The sequence below is a fragment of the Heliangelus exortis genome, chromosome 2 (genome assembly GCF_036169615.1).
Source record: "Heliangelus exortis chromosome 2, bHelExo1.hap1, whole genome shotgun sequence".
NCBI lineage: Eukaryota > Metazoa > Chordata > Aves > Apodiformes > Trochilidae > Heliangelus > Heliangelus exortis.
In genome coordinates, this window is record NC_092423.1 from 117,338,837 (window position 1) to 117,346,235 (window position 7,399).

Below are 7,399 nucleotides of genomic sequence, written 5' to 3' on the forward strand. Positions count from 1 at the left end.
AAAAACTGGAACTGGAAAGGGTATTCTGCACCCTGTAGCAACATTAAAAATACTTAGCCTAGTCTGTGGAATATGGAGCCTTTCCAAACTAATGATGCTTTGGTGTTATTATTTCAAGGAGCTTATAACCAGACACATAATCTTGTACTTCTTTATTTCTTGTTCATCCCTTGGGCACAATATATACATACAGTATATATGTACATATATACAAACATGCATGTGTATATATACATGTGTAAAGTGTGTGTATGCACACATTTAAATCTTTTCTGTTCTTTTGCATTTGCTCTGGCTGTTTTTCTTTTCCACTTGCCCTGTCTGCCTCTGTGGACTGGTCTCATGTTTCCCAAGATGCAGACAACTCAGCTCCTGTTGACTCTGTGCTCATGAAGCTATTAAGATGTCTGAAGTTAAGCATATGTATAAATAGCTTCAGGAGCAAGGTCTCAGCTGTCTCCAGATGCCTAAATTTAAACATCTGGATATTGCTTTCATCTGATCTTTTATTTTTTGACCTTCATTACAGCAAGGCTAAACTATTTGCCTATGTGCTCCTACTGGCCCTGGCTCCCTTATTAGATATTGGGAACAGTTCCACCGTACATTTTCCAGTCTTTGTGGATTATCAATAAATTGTGGTAAGCAATTTGAATCTGTGCAGCTCACTGTTTCAACTTGACCCTCTTTGTCTAGGAGTTACTAACCATGTTTTTCTAAACATTCAGTCTAAAAATTTGTTCCATTAATCATCACAAGTTTTAGTTACTGGATTTTCCCTGTAATTTCCATTTATGTTTAGGCTTTTACTATATTGTATGAGACAGGGTTGTTATTTGTTCTCCAGATGCAGCATTTGTTTGACTTTGCTTTTATAAAAATCTTACTAGCCCAAAATTTCAGTTGCTATTAAAAGCATTAGTTCTCTTGAAATATGTCATATGTACATTTATATTTCTATAAAAAATATGTTTTCCTTGCATAGAGAGAACTTAGGTCAAAAGATTTTAAAGGTTTTAAATTAACCTATGTACACACTAGGAGAAATGCATAAATACCCACTGAAGTAAAGAATAGAAGTAGTTACAATTTTTGTCCCTATTACCATTTGAAATAATTACACAAATGAGACACTTAGATATACTTAGATATTGTGCAGGTACTTTTGATCCCACTTGATTGAAATATCTTTTTTTTTCTTTTATATTTCACCCTCCCAGCTCTCATAATTTATGAACAGTCTTCCACCAAATTTCATATGCCAGTCCTTGTTTTGCTGATAAGTTTATAATACTGTATTCTGTGCTGTACTCCTCAAATTCCTACCAAAGCAGCAATCACATTTTCTAATGATTCCTCAACACTGTTAACTCAATCTGTAGGGCTATGTTGCTTACAAATGGACTGCAATTCCATTATAAATGTACTGGTTATGTTCACTCAATATATGAATTACAATTTTCAAGTACCCCTGCAGTCAGGTAGCAGCTTTTACATTTGTGGACCAGCTTCTTGAAGAAAAGATAATTTCTTTAGAAAACAAACAAAATGCCAACTCAACCACAAAATAACTCCGCTTCCTTAGAATAGTTTGTAAAATGTTACAATGTGACACAAAGGCAGGAAAATAACAAATGTAAAAGGTCCAGAGATTGATTTAGAAAACTTTTTGAAGTGGACTGGAGAATTTTGGTCATTAGAGGTACAAATAGGGGGAATGAAGATTTTAGGAAAATGTGGGTCTCCTAATTCTTCCTCCTCCCCCCTTTTCTTATTTTTTTTTTTTTTTTTTTTTTCAATTTCTGAAACTGATTTTCACATGCAGAGAGCACAGAATCACAGAATGACAGGGGCTGGAAGGGACCTCTGAAGATCATTGAGTTCAACCCCCCTGCCAGATCAGGTCACTGAGAAAGCAGGGGTGGAAAGTTTTGTTCAATTCTTGAGTCTGCAGTAGAGGGCAAGTTGAAGCCCTTCAAATAGCCCATAATAGCATCTAAATAGTTAAAGGCTGGAAAATAAAAGTACTCATTTGGAGCAGAACACTATGGCAAATTGTTGGTATAGCTGTTTATTGTGAGGCTGAAAGATCATGCTGACTGCCAGCTGGAGAAGGGAGAAGAGGGAGAGGTAGGGCAGAGGGTATTTTTTATTGAGTGATAAAGCCAAACACTTTTCTGCCCACTGGCCAGTTTCTGCCACACTCTGTGGATTGAATGTATAAATATGTCCTCGTGCATGGAAAAAAAGGGTTAGTGTTAAAGGTACTGCCCAAAAACTTGCAGTTTTTTAAGCTTCCTCTAATTGAAATTCTAAAGGTTTTTCTTGTGTACTTTTATTACAAATCATAATGTACATCTCCATCGTGTACCAAGCTAACTGAACATCTTTACCCTTGCCAAGCTGACATTTGTATCCAGCTTCATTCTATATTAATTTGTAAGAAGTACTAAAACTTTGGGGTGTGTAGAAGAATGACAAACCTCTCTGTAATGTATTCACTCTACATTTTTTTAATAAGAAATGTGTATACCACAGATCTTTACTACTCCCTCCCCCAGCGTATTATAGGTTCTTGGAAGATTTCTAGTAAGGCCACTTGGTAGAAATTCTGAACTGGGGATGCCTTTTTCAACTGCTGGTAGAAAGCAGCACATTTATATGGAAAAGCTCTTCTTATACTGGATAAAGACTTAATACCTGGAAGTCTTGTGGCCTTGTCTCATAGAGCAGGAAAATTGTTCCTTCTAGAATCTTGACCTAAGAAATCCTAAATTTCTTACAACTGAAAAACTTCCCTACATTATCCAGGAATAGAACAAAGTTCAGGCAAACGTAAGAAAAGTGCTGATAGAAATACAGCACTACAGAAATGTCTTTGTAACAGGTGGTAATTATGGTTTTTTTCACCTGGACTGAACTTTTGAACGGTTTTGCAAATGTTTTAAATGTGATTCTGCTGTGGCTGTCAGCTTGCCAAAGTGTTGTTTAGCATTTTAAGAATCTTTTGGGTGGTATATTAATATCAGACTGCAAATTATAATCACAGTCCAGTTGCTTTAGGAAAATGTAATTGAAGAGAATGTTTATGAAATCCATTTGATGACTAGTCTGCCACTAGACTATTTTGTACCTATATGGCCCAATTTCTCATTTTTATTTTATCCAAGGTGACATTACTTTTGTCATTAGGGTAGATGAAGCACTTCAATTTACATCTTCCCAAACTCCAGTTCCAGTCCACTTCTTAAAAGCATGCTGCCTCTCCCTGCAGCATGCATTTTGCACACATCTTATATCTGATTTTATTGTAATCACTCATTTCCTAATGTTCCTTCATCTCATATCTTTTTTGCTCTGCTTGGCATACTCCTTGGACTATAGCCAAAATGGTCTCTGATCATCCTGTTCAGTAGGCCATATGAGAAAACAGATCTGATCTTATCCCACAGCACATCACCACCATTGTATTCCACATAAATTTCCTTGGTCATGCTAGAATTTTAATTTCACTTACTCTAAAAATCTAATGGAAACTTTAAGACTTATGAAGTAATCCTTTTACAGGTCACTTTAATGTCCAAGCAAATATACAGGCGCTGATATTCTAGCTCTTGAGGATCACTGTTAGTTTTTTGCTAATACATAATGACAACTCTTATCTAGTCGACCCTTTCTTTTGCATCTTCAAGCTCCAGATCAGCTGGGAGATGATCACTGGCCCATGGGTAACTTTATCCTCCAGTCTAGGATGCACACTAAAGGCTGTGTGTGCCCTCATAGCCTTTAATAGCATTTCTGTGGGGGCTTAGGCATGGGATCGGAAGTCTGTAAAAAAGAAAGGTTGTGTTCTGGGTCCCCAGCAGTCCCTTTGTCCCAGGTTCTTGTCTTGTTTGATTTTTAAATGCTTCTCTGATTCTTTCCTTGTGACCTGTCTGAACTTTGCTGGCAGCATGGCTTTCTCTAGGGCTCTGTGGGGCTTTGCCTTGGAGTCTGAGGGCAGCATTTCATATAAAGAACATCTTAATCCAGTAATTTTGATGTATATCAGCTTCTCTTTCAACAGCCCTGAAATTATATTATATTCCCATAAAATAAACTACAATTAGAGTAAATTTCCTGATTTAGCTACTACCCAGACCAATTGCATTATATTTGCCTTTAAACATATTTTATACATTAGCATTTCTGATACGCTGTTTTTCAAGCTTCTGGAATGTGAACTGAACGTGAATTACACTCTGCTCTGTACCCGTAAAGAAAATGTCTTCTTGTAGTATTTCCATTTCCTTCCTTTGTTCATACAATGCTTTCTCTGAACATTTAAAGCTACTTTAAGATAGACATTTACAGTGTTTTAAAAATAACGCTCACGTGGCGGTTTCTCTCCTTATTTCCTTAGATAATATCCTCGTGGGAGGCAGGAGTGATTTCAACCTCTTTCAGAAACCAGAATGAGATAGTTTTGTAGTATTATGTATTTATTTTAATTTATTGAATAAAAATTTGAAGAGGATGCCCGTACTCTAGCCAGCTTTTGGTTGGAATGTGCTGGCTTAAGGTGCTGCTTAGAGTGGAATGGGAATTCATATTTGAAATATCAGTTTATTTGGATTATGGGAAACAATAACAAACTAATTGTTTAATATTTCTTATTTCTAACCTAGTATTAAATGAAGAAGAAAATGTTGTTTCTGTGAGAGTTAATTATGTAATGAATTTTTTTTTTAATTTGCAGTGGTATATATCCTACTTGAATTTCTGTTAAAATGCATTGCAGTAGAAAGCAGTCCACCAATATGGACCACCCAGTCATACCTCTGTAAAAGAAATACATCTGCATATAGCTTCATTGCTGGTACACATGATGGCTCAAAAGGGTACAGATTTTACTAAAAAAAAGAACTAAAAATTTTGTTGTGATGCTAGTAAATAAATAATTTGAAGAAATTAGGTTGGACATTAGAAAGAATTTCTTTACTGAGAGGGTGATCAGACATTGGAATGGGCTGCCCAGGGAAGTAGTGGATTCTCCATCCCTGGAGATATTTAAAAAGAGACTGGATGTGGCACTCAGTGCCATGGTCTGGTAACTGCAGCAGTAGTGGATCAAGGGTTGGACTTGATGATCTCTGAGGTCCCTTCCAACCCAGCCAATTCTATGATTCTATGATTCTATGATTCTATGAAATATTCAAAATATTAGTATTCCAATGAATGCCACAGTATTTGAAAATTTCATGATTGCAGACTATGGATCAGTTAAGAATGAACACCAACAGTGCAAAAGGGGAGTGACTTGAAATGTAAGTCACTGGAAAGGTTCTTGTCAAGAATGGTGGGTGTAAGGGGGACTGAAGAACTTTGAAAATCAGTGCAATATCAATTTCAGTGCAGAGGTGAATATAACGATAAAGGAGGGGAACATCTGCAATAAAATAATTCTTCCTACAGAGCTGGTGTTACACAGCTACAAGTATTCTTCTATCCTAGGTAGCTTGAGTAGACGACTAAAATGGTGATTTCTGGAAGAAAAACTTTACCATTGATGGAGACAAAAGACTAAATCCTGAGGTACCATTTCCTAATGTCATTGAAACACAGTTGTACTGAAGCTGGTTACCTTCTTTGTAATTGAACTGAAACATCAACTAATCAACCTTAAATAGAAGTATCTTTATTACAAATGTTTCATCATAGGCAGATAAGAAGGGCAAACAAAGCCTAAAGATAAAAAAGCCTGAGACTCCCATCCTTGGAACATGTTAGCATCTGAGATGAGAGAAGTCAGGGTAGATCCTGGGATAAGGAATTTTTTCAGTGGCAGGAATGCTACCTTTATTCCAAAAAAAGGGCAAAAGGGAAAGTGGGGCATGTAAGTGGCCTTTACAGAATAGAAAATGAAAACTCAGTGCAAAATAGGAAAAGAGAAAGATGCTGATTTTATGGTAGGAAAATGAATTGCCAGCGAACACCTGGATTGTTCTGTGTGATGTGCTTAGGTATGAGAAACCAAACCACAGTCATCTCTGTTTTTTTCCCTGCATTCATATTGAATTTGCAGAACATCTTTACTAACAAACAGTGAAGAAGTAGGTAATCTGCTTATCTTTGATAAATAATGTAGTCATCAATTTTTAATATCTCTTCATATAAATAATAAATGATAAATAGGAAGTGACAAAGGCAAAAAAAAAACCAAGAAAAAAAGCCTTAACAGCAACAAAAAAAAAAAAAAACCCAAGCAAAACCAAAAAAAACCCCAAAACAACCCAACCCCAACCAAACAAACAAAACCCCAAAAAACAAACAAAGGAAAAATCATTGGAGTAAGAGAGGTACTGTATTTCTGAATGGACTTGTGGATTAATTGATTAGGATAATGCTCACTATCAACTTCATCTCAAATAACTATCTAAACTGATTCCCCAAGGCTTTTAAAATGTTCCAAGTACCAGTGCACGTCATCTGAAGGTAAATAATAGCAACCCATGTACATGCTCCCTATCTGCTTGTGATACTGACAATGCTGGTCTCTTTCTTAATTTTTTTCTCTGTTTTGAACAGACTGCTCATTCATGCATTTTTTTTTCTCAAGTGCAGCATGTTGCTACTTCAGAAAAAGGCCGAAATACAGCTTTTCAAAATGCCTTTCAAAGCTTCAGGCTTTCTGTTCTTTTTCCTCTGGATCCTTACTGTATCCCTGACTAAGAGGCATAGGCTCTGCCTTGCAGGTATGGTTCCCAGTTTCTTGGAACTTCTTTCTCTTTCCTCTTTCCTTAGGTACAAGTAAACAAATGTGGTATAGTATAGTATAGTATATAGTATAGTAAGTTTGACACCATTTTCTAAGGAACCATCACACCTTGTCTACAATCCTCTCCACAATCTCCAGAAAATATATATTGTACACTTCATAATTCTAGTATTTTGCTCATTCCCACTATTTATGTTAGTTATGTAGATACTCGCAGTTTCCTCCCTTAATTTTTTTCCAGTCACTTAGTCCTTGTGCTTCTCTCAATGTTTTTTCAGCTTCTGAGCCATCATTCAAACATCATCAAAAAGTCCTTCTGTAAATTCACTACTTTGAGTATCCCCATTTCTTTGTAAAAATCCCTTCCCTGCAGCATTTGCCAAAAGCCTTAAAAGGCATCAAATGTAAAAATTTTTTATGCTTATCTTAAATAATGAAGTCCATAAATGACAGTCTTCTAGCATGTATTAATGCTTAACAATTTGAAAACAGTTCTTGTTGTAGAAAAAGCCACCATGGTGAATTTCTATACTGTATTATGAAAAATACAGTGTAATTCTACACGGGTCAGTTGGCATGAATATTTCTGGCAGAACAAAATAGTCAGGACTCAGTCTGCAAATCCAACCGGAATAGAACAAC